The sequence below is a fragment of the Manis javanica genome, chromosome 3 (assembly GCF_040802235.1).
Source record: "Manis javanica isolate MJ-LG chromosome 3, MJ_LKY, whole genome shotgun sequence".
In the NCBI taxonomy this organism is placed as follows: domain Eukaryota; kingdom Metazoa; phylum Chordata; class Mammalia; order Pholidota; family Manidae; genus Manis; species Manis javanica.
Window position 1 is genome coordinate 30,109,797 of NC_133158.1, and position 18,533 is coordinate 30,128,329.

Genomic DNA, 18,533 nt, shown 5'->3' on the forward strand with positions numbered 1-18,533 from the left:
CAGCCACTGAGTAAAGAACTGTAAGGAAAGACTGGTTAATGGGCAAAACTGTGGTATGTTCTGTTTTTAATATTTTGGAGTCACAGTAGACAGAGGTAAAAAAAAAAAAAAGACCAAGCAGTTTTGTTAATTATTGAGATTTGCATGAGAGAGATCAAAATTATAGATTAATTTGGAAATCATCAGCAGACAGCTGGAAACTAAGCCACAAAGTTACCCTCTTACGTACTTCCTCAGGCCAACCCCTTCTCTCTGAAAAGGGCTTCATTTACTGAGTGGCATAATTCATAAGCTAGCATCAGGTCCTCCCAATAAGCCTCACAAAGTAACACTGAATTACAGTTGACTCTTGATCTACATGGGTTTGAACTGCATGGATCCACTTACACATGGTTTTTTTTCAATAAGTATATTGGAAAATTTTTTGTATATTGAATGCAATAAGTATACTGGAAAAGTATATCTGCAACAATTTGAAAAAAACTCATAGACAAACCACATAGCCTAGAAATATTAAAAAAAATTAAGAAGTTAGGTAAGTCATGAATTCAAAAAATATATGTAAATACTAGTCTATTTTATCATTTACTATCATAAAATCAACAGTAGGCTATTAGTAGTTTTGTGGGGGTCAAAAGCTATATATGAATTCTCAACTTCATAGGAGGTCAGCACCCCTAAGACATTCCCCCAACTCCCCCCATCCCTCCCCCACCCCATGTTGTTCAAGGGTCAATTGCATATTCATTCCTGAGCATAGCTCTCTGGGCTCCAGTTTGGTAACCAAGTACCATCAGCAGGTAGTTTAAGGAAATAAACCCTGAAGGAAGCTCTTTGGATAAGCAAGGAGGATTAACTTTGGAATTTCAAGTCAACTGTGGACAGAGATATTATGCCCTCTTTGTTACAAGCCACAGGTACCCTCTACCACAAAGCCTCATTATTGTGAAGTCTGAAAGCCCAAGGCACCCAGACTCCTGTGTTTTTTAAACAACTTTCATAAGCTTAAAATCATGCTTGCAATCTTCTGGCTGCTTGTACTCACTAAAATATGGTTGAGCACTGTCAACCAATTCAGTGGCTACTTACAAAGTGCCTTCTAACTCTGGGGGGAATATATTTTCCCAGCCCAGGGCAAATTACCTTTGAAACCAAAATCAGTCAAAGGGAGAAATAAAGTGGGAGAAACCCGTTTATTGCTTACAAGCAGTTGTCCACTTCTGCTTGCCTGTATCTCTCACAACCCAGCTGCAAATAGGGACCCCACCCAACCTCTGTGATCCAGATATGCCCTTCTCCCCCATGTAATCACCTATTGATATGGAGATGGACTACTCTCTACCCCTTGGAAACACTTACTGATATGGAGATGCACTAAGGCCAGGTGAGAGATTCTGGAAATACTGCAGTTTTACCCACATGCCTACTGTGCACTTGGTCCTGAAATGAACCACAGTCTTTTCGCTTTTCCTTCACAGTGGACCTCTGGAGTCACTCAGTCCCACATTTGAATCCAGTTGTAACTTCTCCTACTTGTATGATTCTGCAGTCAAATGTATGACTCTGAGCAAGTTACTTAACTGCTCAGGGCCTTGGTTTTCTCATCCACAAAAATGGAATAAAAATAACTCACTCATTTATTTATATACTCATGTACATTCATTCACTCAATAAATACTTTTGATCTCCAACCATGTAGCTTTTATTCTACTAAGTGCTGGGTATTTTTGCAGTGTTAAAGAAGCAGATACAGGAGAAGAAAGTTTTTCTTGACTCTTAGAGGTGCCTGACTGAGTCTGAAAATTAAACTGACAAAGACAGATTAACAGCAGAAAGCATACAAATTTATTTAATATAAGTTTTAAGTAACACAGGAGCCTTCATAAGGAAGAGAAGACCTAAAGAAACAGAGCTGAGTATGTTTATGCTAGGTTTGGTAAAGAATGGACAGTTAAGTTAAGGAGTATGAGGGAAATTTAGCAAAGCCTGTTTGTTAGGATTCTTTTCAGGGTTCCTTTGTCTTCAGAGGTATGGATGCTCCTTTCCTCCAAGTATAGGGAGGGCACCTCTCACATGAAAGTTTTTGATTCATTTCAGGGGAGAAGGGCAGGGGTAAGATCAGAGTGACCTTCCTGCTTCTACCATATTCTCAGTCTCCTTCAGTTTAAAATATTCAAATATGCCAAGTTATCTTTTTTGGGATAGCATGTCTTGAACCCCATCATGAGTTATGGCCCTTGTAGTATTGGAATGAATATCCTACTGGGTTCTTAGGAAAATCAAATGAGATTATATGTGCAAATTAATGAGATACAGTGGTTCACCAATAAAAGTACTCAATAAATGCCTGTTTCCTTCTGAATGGTACCAGGATATGTCATCCTAAATTATGCCTCTTAAGTATATGGATTATTTTGAGCTAAAGGCAATTGAGAAACAGCAGAGGCAGGAAAAGCTCTTTACCTCCCCCTAACTCCTTCAAAATAGCGTATACATTTTCCCTTTTGTAAAGGAAATTTACATGTATAAAGGAAATTTCCATTTGTAAAGGCATCTCTGTATCAGGAAAAAGGACAAACTTATCACCTGAGAGACTCATGCATAACAAGACAAACCACCTTCACCATAGATTACTCCCTTCACCTTCCCATAACTTGTCTCCGCACCCAGAAGCCTCAAACCCCTTTTCCTTTGTTTAGCCTAAGATAGTATATAAACCTCAAGCATGTGGCCAGCTCCTTGAGTCCCCTTGCTTTGTGAAACTCCCATGTGTACCTATATAATAAAAACTTTTTCTCCTGTTAATCTATTACCAGTTTGATTCGCAGACCCAGCCAGTGAACCTACGAGAGTAGAGGAAAAAGGTTTTTCCACCCCTACATATTCTTCTTGAAGACCACGGGCCTCTGGTGGCCACCATAAACGTGTGCAGCAGTGGGGACTGTGGCAATATGGAGAGCTGTGTCCCTACTAAAGAGCAGTGATCTTCTCAGCACCAGCAAATTTTCTAGGTCCAGCATTCCAGATCTTCAGTTTTAAAGAGTAGCAGGAAATCTGGGTATAAAATATCTGTTTTTAAATGCTGGCAACTAATTCCAAACCCTGGGTAGACCAAATAAAATATCTGACCTAGGGGCTGCCCATTTTCAACTTCCATTATAGACTAACCCAGAGAAGACAAGGCACTCAGATAGCTCCTGGTTTTAAGTGCCCTCTGAGGCATTCTACAGGAAGACTCAGGAACCCTCCAGTAAAACCCTTATTACACTCCAGCTCAGTCTCCATCAATCAGCATAACTCTCTTCATGCTCCAGTGAAACAGGACCCTGACAACACAGGATCGTTATTGCTGGAGGAAAGACAAATCTCCTACAGGTCATCAGCTTGCAGTATATAAATGAATCCAAGGGCTCCATATGAGGAACAATGAAACTGTGTTCAACAGGGCAGTGAGACAAGCAGTTTGGAGACACAAGTGTGCTGATCAGACTTAAAGGGTCAATCACAAATACACAAGGAACATTCAGTCCACACTTTCAGGTGATATTTTCCCAATGCTCTCATGCTTCCTTTGCCTTGGACTCATTTTTTCCAGTTCAATCTATTTTGTTTATAGATTTAATATCTGGCACTATTCCTCTGAAGAGCTCATGATTTCCCTCTGTCTTTTCTTCCCCCTCCTGCTTCAGAGTAGGGCAGAGGGGGAAACCAAATAATAACAATCATAGACATAAAAAGATGCAGATGTTTACACAGTTTCAGTTTGGGGCTGCAATATGCAGCTAGCCCAACAGACACAGGCCTGGAGTTGCCTCATTCCTTCCACAAGAGTCTAAGCATTGTTGACTCTGACATATACTTTGCTTTGCTTATAACTCTGTTCTAGAAACCTACACTTCCCCTTAATGTGTTTCTTTTACTCTGCCACTAAGGGTAAGTTTCTGTGAGTCCTGATAGATCTCAGTCATCTAGAAGTTCATCATATGCTCTGGGAAGACCAACATCCAATAGATTTCCTAACTGCTGGGAGGGTTTGGGGACAATGAAACTGGTACTCAGCCACATTATTTGATGTGCATGAGACACAGGAGCCCTGTGGAAGAGATGATGAACACAGCCCACAGCTGATAAATACCACAACCCATGATGGACAGGGGAGTTCCTTAAAAAAAAGGCCAGACTGTTAGATGGACCACTAAGAGAAAATCACCGTGAATGATGAAGTCTGCAAGTTAGATGTCTTAGCTCAGGCTTCCATAACAAAATACCATAACTAAAACAAATACTTGGATTATGTTTGTGAGAATGAAAATGACTTTCATGGAAACCTGAGCCTGGTGGTATCCTGTGTGTGTGGTTCCAAATAGCTTTGAAATTGGCGAACACAGTGGGAATTTTTTAGCACTTACATTACTTGACCTCTCTGAAATCTGATATTGTTGACAAATCCTTGCTTGAAATTCTCTCCTCCCTTTCTCCTCCTTCTGAACTTCTCTGGCCACTTTTGGTAACACCACAGCAGAGCCTGGTGCAGGTGGAGAAGCAGTAAGAAGAGACAGCACATGAGGATGTGTCCATGGCACAGCAAGGAACTGCCTTAAGCACCAGTACCTAGACCCTTGATGGCTGCCAGGGCCCTTCCCCAGCCTGAAGAATAGTGAGTGGCAGATCAGACTTGAGAGGGACTGTGCTGACCCCCAGACATTGGTCACAATTCCATAAGGAGCAGAAGAAAGAAAACTGCGGTGTCTACTCACTTTCATTCTCCTTTCCTGTGCCTTTTGCAATGCTTGCTTGCAGATTTGGTAGTAAGCTGAAATTAAAGCAACCTTGAACTTGTCCAACTGGTTATTCTTGTCAGGCTTTGAACCTGGTTTAGCCGAGTACAGGCTGGCCTAGCTCACCACTCCTCAGTCTTCTCAGTGACCTCCTCTTTATTGTCCTGCCCTGAACTGCTGTGGCTCCCTGCTCAGCCCTTTTCTCACGGCACACCCTCCAGGCAACCCTCACAACCAACCAGTTTTAACATTTGTTCATATGCTGATGACCTCTACTTGTATCTATTCTATACCTATTGACCAGACCTGAACTTCTGACTCATGAACCACAGCGTAGTATATTGTCTCACAAGCCCCTCGAACTCCACATATCCAAAACTGAATTGATTCTCTCTGTCCACAATCCAGTCCTCTTCTTACATTCTCTTTCTTGATCAACTGAACCTCCATTAATTTAGCCACACCTCAAGCCAGAAAACCAAAACCCTATCATCAGAGTTGGCTCTGAGCTTCTTTAAAGGCATATTTAAAGGTACTACAAGAAAATGGATAACTCATGTTAGTTCTTTTAAAAGATCAATTTTATTACTGACTTGAAAGTGTGGTGTGTGTTTATAGTTCTCAAAGGACTATTGTATATTCAGCCAGTTTTTCCTTCCCTACCCACATGGCCATATCCTTGGCTCTTACGTGCATTGCCTTTTGCCTGAACCACTGCAGTAACCTCTCATCCAATGTCCCTTATTCATGTTCTTCGAACCGCTGCTGCCAAAGTCATCTCTTTTGTTTCATGTATATTTAAATGTTTTTTTTATTACAGAAGCAACACACATTTATTGTACACATTTGAGAAAAGTCCTTAATAGTACACAGAGATAAGCACTATTAACATCATATTATACATATTTCTAGCCATTGCCTGTGAAGAGAGTACATCTTCAGAAGAATAATATATATACTTTATATGCCTTATTTTTTAAAATTAGTGCTGTGAACAACTTCCTAATATTAAAAAAACTTAGAATATGGTATAATAAACATGCATCTTTGTTCATATTCATAAATCATTTCTGTAGGAGTGGAATTGACAGGTCAATGGGGATGCATATCTTTAAGACTTTGAACCTGCTGCCCAATAGTCCCTGGAATGGTTGTATCCATTTATTACACTCTGCCACTACAGTGATCGTCTTAATGTAGAAACCAGACTGTTACTCAAAGACTTGCAAGAAAGTTACATGTTCAAGAACACAAGACCAGACAAGGCTTAGAAACAAGGCTGTCCTAGTCATTTAGGCCAGCATGTTTCGGTGTATAGGTGTGATGTGACCCACTAGAGTCTTTCTGATGAATCATGAAGACATTAAAATATACAAGCGCTTTCTTGAACCATAGAGCAAATGCCATGCAAGGCCAGGGACTTTCATTTTTACATATGACTAAGTACTTAATAGCTTCCTTTGTTAATTATTAAGAGTGATTAAAATTTTATAGTCACCAAAAAAAAATTGCAGTACTGCCAATTATTGAAAATTTTGGCTGCCACAGAAAGTTTGGCAATATTGCAAATTTCCTACTGTACATGTGACACTGTAGATTATTGGAATTTCCATAATTTTTAAGCAAGATGCTTTTTTCTTTTTAGTGGGGAAGGGACTTCATAGTGAGTTTTAACTACTGCCCCCACTTCTTGTATGTGTTATTTTACATGTCAAGTATTGTTGTTTTTCTAGTTTTGATCATTTTGTTCACATGCATAAACACTAAGATACTGCCACTCTAGGTTGTCATTTTGTTCCTCCCTAATTCTTTGTTACCATTTAATTATTTTTCCACTGTAAGATAAATTTTAGCCAAAATAAGCAGGCGAAGAGAGGCAACAAAGGGCCAGGTAGTTTATTTGAATGCCACTCCTGGGTGATGTTCTGCAGTCTGGGTACTACAGGCCAGGGAAGTCACACTCGGTCAGGGAGGTGGGGAGTTTATAAGGGATTAAGGAGGGGGAGGAGTGGGCAAGCTATCCTGGGGGTGTGGAGAGGCATGATTGGCTAAAGGTGACATAATAGACAACTAGAAACTTTTTTCCTTCCAAGAGGGAGGAGGCTGACATCCGGGTCTTAGTTGGCATATCAGAAGGATGGAATTCAGGAAAAGCTGTCCTCTTTCCATACAAGGCATGGACCTTGGGGTCTGGTCTGTTCTCCCCCAATGGCATCTCTGTTCTATTTGCATGGCCTTGTTTTTCCTTCCTCCAGCCTAACATTCCAGCCTTTTGGTCGTAATGGGTGATGACTCGATCTGGCTACTTCTGGCTGACAAGGGGTATCATGGGGGTTTGAGGCAGGTATTAGGCCGAAGGAGGGGGTTTAGTGGGAAGAGGTGCATAACGGTGAAGTAACATCTGGTTGGTGGTGACCCAGGTCATCTGGGTTAGCTGCTGTTGGAAGAACCTGAGGACACAAGGGGCAACTAAGAGCAAACAACAAACTGTTATTAAGGGGCCCCAAAGGAGCATTAGCCAGGCCATTAGGGGGAACTGGAATTCTGGATCGAGTTTACATCTCAATGACTAGTATTAGGATTTAGTATAGATAAGACTGCATTATTGAAAGAATATTTTTCTCTAAAATCACCCTTACTTTTATTAGAAGTAGCCAGATTAAGAAAATAATTAACAGTTGGCTTGATTATTTGTATAAGTGCAGCAAGACCAATTGATTACATAGGCTCTTTTAAATAAGCTTTGCTGGAACTTTTTGTAAGGAATTTCAGATTGAACTTTTAAGGGCTTCTGGAGGCCAGAAAGCTAAGCCAGACTTGACATCAGGTTGTGCCTGCAGTACCTGTAGATTTGGGTGAACTCTCTTCTTGAGGTTTTTGCACCTGCCAGGAAGTGACCTTCTTTACTCACCTGGTAAGGCTGCTGGGAACTCTGTAAGCAAGGTACCAGGTAGGTTTTTCTAAGGGGCTTTGTTGGCTTTACAAAGTCAATCTGTTTCTTAAAGCTGTCTGTTCATATCTGAGTTTACACACTTGTCTCTCAGGTATGACATTCCAGTTAAAGCCTTGGTAATATAACCAGTGTTTTTAATTGGTCCTCTTACAAGGAAAGCAGATTATTATTGAACTTGTGCAAATAAACTTACTGCCATGAAATATAAAAATAGTCACTGAGAGTTTTTAAATTCTGGAGGGATCAGGTAGAGAGAAAGATAAAGTTTCAATTCTGCTTATAAAGGCAGTCATTTATTAAACTGTTGTCAGCTTAAGAGAAAAAGCTTAAAACACTTTATCAGAAACATTTGAAACAAAAAGCTACAAAATCATCTTCTTTAGTTTACTTAATCTTATGTAACTAATACTTGTTCTGCTGAAATCTAGTTCTTTACTAGCTTAAGAGTAATAAAACAGTGACTATAAATAATAAAATACTTACAAATGACAATGGCTAAAGATCTGATGAGAGCTTACTGTAAGACAGTTGACATAAGGAAATTCTGATATTTCTATAACACAAAACATTCAGTAACAAAGTTTAGCATTACTCTTTTTGACAGTGCTTTCTAGGTAATTAAGCAGGTAATTATATATCAGAAAAATAAGTTAAATTAGCCAAATACTTTCTCCAATGAGAAAAAGTTCTTCTGACATGTTCCAGGGGCCCTCTAGAAAATATCAGAGTTAACTAGAGGTAAAAATACCTTTTTGAATTTGATTTTGGGAAGTTGTCAGAAGAAAGTTTCTTTGACACTTGCTTAAATAGGATTATAGGTTGCCATGAAGCAATACTTATCCAATTAACTAGAATGACAACAAAGTACTTCAAAGGCAAATAAAGAAGGTTACACAGTTGTTAGCAAAGTTTAGCTTTTAGTCCTTTTAATTTTAAGATCTCATTTTCTTAAAGACTCCAACAACTCACTGAGACTTTAAACATAAGAAACTGCTTTGATAAAAAAATTAGAAGAACTCTCTGCAATCTTTCAATATTAAGAGCAGACTAACAGTTCAGAAAACTTTGTCTTTTTAACTGAAAACAAAATTCTAATTTTGCTGTGTACTTGATACTGAGACTCATTTGGTTTAATTTTATATAGCATGACCATATTAAATTCTTCTACAAACTTTCTACAACTTTCTTTTATCAAAAGACATATTTTTTAGCATGCAGAAATGTTTTCCTTACCTCTTTAAGTAGTTTTGATTAGAACTTAAAATTATTACTTTAACCTTTAGTGAACACTGAAAAATAGGCTACTGTAAACTGTTACACTAGCATTCTTCAGATTGATACATCTATGAACGTATATTATCATTTTTGGAAATGTGCTTTATAGCACAATTTCTTATTAGGCACAAAATATGTCTATATAATTTAGCAAACTTTAAGAATTTTGGTTACTACAAAAATTCTCAGGCCGTTTGCATATATATACACTGTTATACATTAATACAGTATCATTATTAAGATATTTATTTGCTAGGCTTGTTTACTTATTTTTAGCAACTATGCTAGATTACTTACAAAACCTTTACTGAATATTAGACAAAGCCAAGCCTTTAAGCATTTTATTCTTAAAAGATTTGGCAGATAACATCATCAACTTAAATGACCTTAGGTAAACTTAGGCAGCTGAAAACAACAAGGACATGCCCACCTCAACCAAACCCAAATTAGCATTAATGCTTAACATTTTTATCAGATTTTCTGGAAGTTTTAGAATGCCCAATTTTCACAAGCACTTGTTTTTAAATAAAATATTTTTCATCTATACACTTAGACACACAAATGTACAAACTGAGATACAATGACTACAGTCAGCAACACCCTCCACACAAAAACATATACACAGACAGACAAACCGATATAAAGACTTGAGTCACTGATATCCAATTGCCTTCCCTCTCCTCAGCTTCTTGTCTGTGGCTTCTGGAACTAGAGGGAGGGAGGAGTGCGTTCTGGTGGGGGAAGAGGGCGGTGAAGGCGGAAGGAGAGGGGGAGGGGGTGGTGCAGCCACCGGAAGAGGAGAGCAGGACAATGGCATGGTTGAGAATGTAGGACTTTAAGACGGCGGCCACATATGTGAAGAAAAAGGACTTAAAGATGGTGGTAGAGAGGAGGGGGATGCCTTGCGAGCTGAGGGAGGTGGGCGACTGAGGTTTTCTGGTGGATCTGAAAGGGAAGAAGGACTGAGCAGAGTAAGAGGCTGACAATCTTTAACTGGAGATTGGGCCAGGAGAACCTTAGTCATTGAACACAACATAAAGGTCTGGACAGGAGTGAAAAGTCCAAAAAGCCTGCACATATGGGATTTCACTCTACTCTCCGCTCCAGTGGCAATAATTAATCAAGGTGGTGAGGAGGCTAAAATTGAAAGTTCCCTCAGGGAGCCAGCGAAATTGATTGTCCAAGGGATACTGAGGCCCAGCCTCAGAGCAAAGAAAGAGTAGCTTCCGTTTGTGAACTTCCCGGGACAAATATAGAGTAGCCAAGTTAGAAATGAGACACTGCAGTGGGGTCTGAGCCTCTGCTTTTGAGGGCTGGTTCCACATGTCTGTGCCACTTCCCAATTAATCCTGCTGAGAGGAGCGCCCAGTGCCCCAAGCGCGCCAAGTCAGGGGAGACGTCCTGGGGCCTGGGGTAGGGATGTCTCCCATACTGCAGGGCCAGGGGCAGGCCGGATGCCTACAGAGGGTGGGCTAAATGCCCAGGGGCTGGATGCCCCACCTGGACGCATGCATGATTTCTAACAGACCAGGTGAAATGGAGTTAGGAAGGGAAACAGATTGGGGGAAACTTAGGGACTCACTGGAAAATAGTCCATGTAGCAGAGAGCAGGCTGAGGTTCTGGGTTGGGGAAGGAGGGGGCGGGGCCACCGGTGGCCAGTCGGGGCCCTGCACTCATGCTCCGTCCCGGGTTTCAGCACCAAATGTAAGATAAATTTTAGCTGAAATAAGCAGGCGAAGAGAGGCAACAAAGGGCCAGGTAGTTTATTTGAATGCCACTCCTGGGTGATGTTCTGCAGTCTGGGTACTACAGGCTGGGGAAGTCATACTCGGTCAGGGAGGTGGGGGGCTTATAAGGGGTTAGGAGGGGAAGGAGTGGGCAAGCTATCTTAGGGGGCGTGGAGAGGTATGATTGGCTAAAAGTGACATAATAGACAACTAGAAACTTTTTTCCTTCCAAGAGGGAGGAGGCTGACATCCGGGTATTGGCACATCAGAAGGATGGAATTCAGGAAGAGCTGTCCCCTTTCCATATAAGGCACAGACCTTGGGGTCTAGTCTGTTCTCCCCCTATGGCATCTCTGTTCTATTTGCATGTCCTTGTTTTTCCTTCCTCCAGCCTAACATCCACCAGAAGTGGAATAGGTAGGTTAGGTGTAGGGTGGGGTCTTTTGTGCCAATTACATTAGCGTGTTGGAGAATTGATGGTCTGAATGCCGCAAAATCTCTCTACCCTGACTCTAGATTGATGGCAGTTTGATTAACTAGTATAAAGGCCTGGCTAATGACTGCCTATGATATGATTAAATGTTCAAAAGAAAGAAAGAAAAAGAGAGTGGCTGAAATCAATTTGGGGAAGAAATAGTAGGAGGCTCAGACTTATCTCTTCTCCTTCAACTCTTGGTTTTTAAAACACTGGTCCCACGTGACAGAAAAATATATGCAGAAATATATGTTATATGAAAATATAACAGGATTCTATAAATATCAGCAGGGCTAAGAGGTCTAAGCTACTTATTAGCCTAATTGAATGAAGCCTAAACAAGGCTGTGTTGAGCACTGCATCAATACTGTTTTGTACTCAGCACAAGCTACCCAGCCACTGATTGGCCTGCAGATTTCTGATTTGAATCTGAAAGACTAGCAGAAAAGAGGAGCTGTGATCTTCTTACATGAATGGCTACCGGAGGAAATGGAGAAATCTGCATAATTAGTTCTGGTAGTAAGTCCAAAGCTTCTTATTTTCCCAGCTAGTCTTGGGAAGTCATGATTTTAAAATGTATGGGGATTACCTTAACAAACAGCTTCTGAGAGGACATGGGAATCTGATTTCCAGCAGTTGGGCTTGCATTTCAACAGGGATTCCTTAATGTTAGTAGGCTGAGAAAGAACCAGTCCATTACATGGTAGTACATTTCCATTCCCTTGTGGAGAAAAAAGGAAAGAGAAAATTGGCTAAATCAGTTCTACTTGATTTGGCTCATATTTCTACTGCCAAGAGTAGAATGGTGACTCACCAACGGGCATTCGAAACACCCACACACAGAAACATGTACAGTCACGCATTTGTTAGGCTATAAGGTAATAAGCTTGCTGTTTTCCATAATCCACGTCCCTGCTTAAAATATTTAGTAGCACCAGGATTGGGCTCACCTCAATAGCAGATTTTTGTGCAGTCATAGGTGAGCTATGAATCACAGTTACATTTATCCCATGACCAAGTTCCAAAATCTCTTATCTGCATGTCCTCTCAGATAAGGAGAAATAACATCTATGAGAGGCCCTGGCAAGCCCCAGAAAGGGTAGGAGAGAAGATGCAATAACAGGAAGAGAAAGAAAAGAAGAAAGGGACACAGAGAAAAGAAAAGGGAAAAGGACTAAAAGTAATAGGTTCTTAAAAAATGTGAATGGTCTCATTTATTACACTGCTGAATGGTCACAGTTATATTTATTGAACATCATATACTTTAAGCCATCATTCTAAGTGCTCTTACATGCATTCTTGAATTAATTTAACCAACATTCATTGCCTATCTTCTGCATGCCACACTCGTTCTAAGTAAAGAATGTTCTATAGAGAACAAAATAGACAAAAATCACCTTCTTGGAGCCTACACTTCAGTAGGGAAGATCTTATTTAATCATCAGAATAAGGAACAGAAATAGGAAAGAAAAGCATGGTGAGAAGGGAAGGGGTATGTATGGAAAGAAAAAGAGGACAGAAAAAGAGGGGAAGGGATATAAAGGCAATCAAGTTTAGAGTAAAGTATCAGTCTCAGGGCTTTGAGATGCTAGATTAAAAAAATAAGTCTTTGCCTTAAATCCTCCAACATAAAGGCTTTGGAAGGTCCCCCCATAACCAATTTGTGAAAAGCCTGAATGGTAACTGTTGGAAGAACTATGCTTCAATGTTAGCAATTTGAAATGCTAACAAAGTCTAAGTAGATATCCATCAATGTTCTGTTTCTATAGAAAGATATAAGAAATATTTGTAATGAGCAATGTTCATCTGCACATATGACCCTCGTTGCTTCCAGCCCACTCCAGTAAAAGAGAGAAAAATCAGTGACCTAAGAAAAAAGATGACTCAGATACTTGGCTGAATCCCTCACCAGCACCAATTATAATACTAGTAAATACTGTTTGTTGAGAATTTTCTATTTGTGGCATAACCAACTATCCTAAAACTTAGTAGTTCAACAGCAATGATTTTTTGTTTCCTGTGATTTTGGGGTTGGCAGGTCAGTTCTTGTCTTGCTAAGCTCTCTCAAGTGGCTGCATTCAGATAGTGAGCTCTTTCTCCACATGGTCTCTTACCGTACAAGAGTCTAGGCTGGGCTTCCTTACATGGTGGCACAAACGATCCAACAGAGCAAAAACGGAAGCTGCCAGGTCTCTTAAGACCTAGGCTTGGAACCGGCCAAGAACACATCTGCCACATTCTACTCATCAAAGCAAGTCATGAGCCCAGCCAGATTCTAAGGTAGGGAAACAGATTTCACCTCATTTTGAGAGGAGTAGTGCTAAGTCCAATGACTACAATTGTTGGCAACCATCTTTGTAGGCAAGCTATCTCAATTTCCAAATGCCAGAAACTGTATATTATCTCAATGAATATTCACAGCAACTTGTGAAATAGTCATCATTTTATCCCTATTTTTACAATTAAGGAAAATTAGTTTCTGAAAGGTTAAATATCCTCCTACAAGTAGGTGGCAGATGTAGGACCAGATCTTAACCATCTTTAGAGTTCTAACTTACAACCATCTCTCAGTACAACTATCAGTAGAGTTAGAAAGTTTGAACCCTAATGTTCCTACTCCCTGAGGGAAGCAGGAAAGCATATAGTTAGTTAAGAGCTCAGACTCTGGAGTCAAACCTTGATTCAAATCTTGGCTCTAAATCTCATCAGCTCTGTGACTTTGGGCTACTTAGCCCCAAGTTCATCATCTGTAGAACAGGGCTGGTAACAATATCTGTCCCATGGGACTATTATGAGATACTGCACGCAAAGTGCTGCCTGGGTACAGTATGTGCACCATCAATGTTCATTACTCTTGCTCTTCCCTGAGTGTCCTGATTAGTTTACCCTCAAGCAAGCAGTACTACAGTCCCAAGACTCCACGCTGTTGCTAACCACTGATCCTGAATCCATGTAACTTGATCATCACTGTCCCTGCTGGACTTGCTGTTTATGCTTTGCTTCTAACCATGCAGCTGCTGCAGTGGTCACCTCTGAGGGAACTGCCCCACTGCAGGCCCTCTCAGCTCATCTGTGGCAGGTCCAACTTCTTTTGGAGCTGCCATTTCATGCTAGAGATCTGGTGGCTGTCCACGTTTGCTTACAACCCTCTCCTTTTTTGGAGCTCTGTTCATTCTTCTGATTACACAACAGGAGCACAGCTCTCAGAGGCTAATCCTATTAATACCTTGCTTTGTCTTTGACTATTTGTAAAAGATTCACTAACATCCTTTTCCAACAAGGAAGGAAGGAATGGAAGTTCCCCTAGTTCAGGATATTTGCTGGGTGTTCCCTGCACTGTTTCTTTTCTGCTGCTTGCTTTGAAAGAACTGGTTTCAGAATATGCAACCACTAGGGGGCAGGGGTGTTTCGCTCCAGACTCATTACCTTTTTCCTCCTTGTAATCTCAATTACAGCCAAGATAACAGTTGCTTTCAAAATGAAAGACTTGCTTTTAAATCAAATTGCTTATCTATATGAAATTCAAGGTGAACAGTAAATTTCATGTACAGTCTCTTGAAAATTCACTGTGATGTCACTAATTCCAGCAGAGAGTCCTCACAGGAGTTATATTACTAAAGTAGTTTTATAGCCTTTGGCTTGAAAGGGCATGGGAAAAGTAAATAAACCTCAGCCTGTTTAGGGCACAGGCAAAGCTGATGGTTTTCCTCTCCAGTTGTTAACACCCAATAGGGCAAAGGTCCACTGGGTTAAGAATTCATGGACTCCTAGGCTATCATTCCATTAGTAGGATTGGAGACACATTGCTCATTTCCCAGTGATGTCCAAAAAGGCTTTCTTGGGGAAGATGGAATTTCAGTAGCTTCTTGAATGAGAAGCAGGTATAAGGGCAATGCTTTTTTCAATTACATTCCCACAGGAATGAACCTGCCTAGTGGAATTCTCTTAACAAAACTGAGTGGGAGGTACAAAGAAGAAAGAAAAGGTAAAAGCCAGGAGTGCTGAATAAAACCCTCATCTTAGAGTATGGGGGTTCAAGAGATGCATTCTATAGTTGTTGTACAAGAAGGTGTTTAATATACAACTTATATTTACCTTGGTTTATTTACCCAGGTTAAATGTAAATCTAACACCGAGGAACAAACTATATTGGGTTATAACTTTCATGGGAGGAGAAAGGAGAGGGAAATAGAATGGTGAGGATGTCAATAGGCTAAATCTCAAGTACTGAAACAGAGACCACAGATAATGCCTAAAATTAAAAGAGCAAAAACTAGCACTATAAGCATGTTATTTAGACATATGGAGGAAATCACCATGTGAACTAAGTGCAGAAGTGGTTAATTGTCCTTGCTTCTGTAGAAGAGTACAGGAAGGGGCTGAATTGGGGAGTGGCAGTACTGTTTCTAACCATGACTTGTTTTATCCTGAAGAACAAGCAAGAATCGACAGATATTAGGCTAAAATAGGAATCTGGATTCCTGGGGAAAACTACCACTGAATTCCTAATTTGTGTCACTATATCTGATTGGATTATAAAATCTAATCATTTGCTTATTTACTTAGGGCTTGCTCTGGTATAACACTACTGCTGGTTAGAAATTATAGGCTTCTCTTTCCACACATACATGTTACTTAACCAAAACTGGCATTTTTTAAACAAGAATCCATTTCAGTCACTATTTTCATAGAAGATCATCAGTGTTTTTCTAGCATAAGCTAAAAGACTACTACTCTTTGCAATAAACTAGAACTCTAAAGAGCAAATTAATCCATCTTTCCTTCCTCTGTAGCATTTTAGCTGGAGTTCTGACCATGCATTCTCCTAGCAGAATATGGGCACTCTAGATGAGTAAATCTGCTAGGTCTGACCCTCAACACTCTGTTCTTTACCTTCTTTTCAAATCCACATCCAACCCAATACCATTGACAGGTCATCCTTCAAAATATGCCAGAATTTGACAGTTCTCACCATGCCCACTCTTAATATTCTAGTTTGAGTGATCATTGTCTCTCACTTTGGACTGCTGAAAAGCCTGGTAATTACTTCCATCTTGCCTCCTATCATTCTCCATGCAGCAGCCAGAATGATCCTTTTTAAGTGTAAGTCACTGTGATAATTTGTAGAACATTGACCTAATAATGTACCCACCGCACCTCACTTTCTACCTCTTGCCCTCTCATTCACCTCTCCCCAGCCACAACGGTCTCCTGGTTGTTCCTAGACCCTGTTGAACGTATTCCTGCCTTCCACCTGAAATGCTCTTCTCCCAGATAATTAAAATGGCTTGCCCTCTCATTTCCTTCAGATTCTGCTTTGCCTCCTTATCAGAGTTCTTTCCTGACCACCTAATATAAAATAGGCATCTCTCCAGCACTCTCCAACCCCCAACCTTGCTTAATTTTTCTCCATAGTACTTATCACCAGGAACATTATGTATATAGTTTCTGTATTGTCTGTGTTTTCCATCAGAATATAAGCTCTAGAATAATTTTTCACTGCTGTATACCTAGTGCCTAAAGATACCTGACATGTAACAGATGCTCGATAAATTGTTGCTTCCATGTCATATCCAACACCACACTATGGGTAGATAATATATCTTACAGCATTGTTTCCCCAAGTGTGAGACCTATTTATGAGGGATGATTTTAGATAGTGTAAAGGTATGCATTAAATAACACTGACTCAAGAGAAGATCATCTTTTCAATGTTTTAATGGCTTTCATTATGTCAAGAATGTCTTTAGTGTTAGTTTGTCTCTAATATTTGATAATTCTTCCTTTTAAAGAATAGAGAATGGGCCTTAATTTAGAGCCTACTAAGAGTCTTCTGTAGGGAACAGTATTTGGCCAGATTTAATAAACTTGGTTTTGTTTTCATTGTATTTATTTTTAAGGGCACCATTTATTTCGATTATGTAACTAGTAACATGTCAATCTCATTTAAATCTTGCAACAACTCTTATGAGAGAATTATTATTTTGCATGAGTAAACTGCAGATGAATTTCCTTTGAGACCAAAGTTTCCTTCAAGATAAAATTCACCGTTTTAAATACTTTAAACTATACAATTTGGTGTTTCTTAGTATATGCACAATGTTGTGTAACCATGACTACTATCTAATTTCAGAACAGCCTTATCACCCCAAAAAAGAAACTTCAAACCCTTTAGCAATCATTCCCAATCTCCTCATTCCTCACAGCCCTAAACAACCACTAATTTTTCTGTCTCTAGACATTTGCCTATTCTGGACATTTCACACAAATGGAATAATATATGTGGTCTTTTGGGACTGTTTTATTTTTTTCACTTAGCATAATGTTTTCAAGGTTCACCCACGTTGTAGCATGTATCAATACTTCATTCCTTTTTTATGACTGAATAAATACTACACTGTATGAACCACCATTTTTGTTTGTTCATTAGCTGATGGACATTTGGGTTGTTTCCACTTTTTGGCTATTACAAATAATGCTGCCAGGCACTTCATGTAGTCAATTCATGTAGAGTTGATCCTTAAACAACGATGTGATTAGGGGTGCCAATGCCCCTGCATTGTTGGAAATCTGCAAACAATTTTTGACTCCCCAAAAACTTAACTACTAATAGCCTACTGTTGATGGAAGCTTACTGATGACATAAGGTTAACATATATTTGATATGTATTATATACTGTATTTTTATAATAAAGTAAGCTAGAGAAAAATGTTTTTCAATTGTCTCAAATCTGCAAAAAAAATTTCAACATATTTAGTGGAAAAAAAATCTGCATATAAGTGGACCCATAGTTCAAACCCAGGCTGTTCTGTTCAAGGATCAACCGTACAAGCATTTGTTTGAACATCTGTGCTCAGTTCTCATCGGTATGTATCTAGTAGTAGAACTGCTGGGTCATATGGTTCTTCTAGTTAACTTGTAGAGGAGAGGTCCAACTGTTTTCCAAAGTGGGTGTACTATTCTGCACTCCCACCAGCAGTGTATAAGTGTTCCACTGCTCCACTGGAAATGGGACTGTCCGTTTTTCAATAAAGTTTAGACACTCAAGTATTTCATTGTAGTTTTAATTTGCATTTCCCTAACGACTAGTGCTGTTGAGTATTTTTTTCAAATTATTTTTGACCATTATGTTTATACTCAAGAGCCTTTGCCCATTTGTAAACCGGGTAGTCTTTTTGCTGTTAAACTGTAAAAGCTTTCTTCTAAAATAAGTTAAAACTATGTATTTAAATAAAAATATGAGGCAAACAACAGTGCAAGTGGGCAAAAACAATGAAGGCAATATATAACTCAATGACTAGTTCCAGCAACACTGGCTCAGTG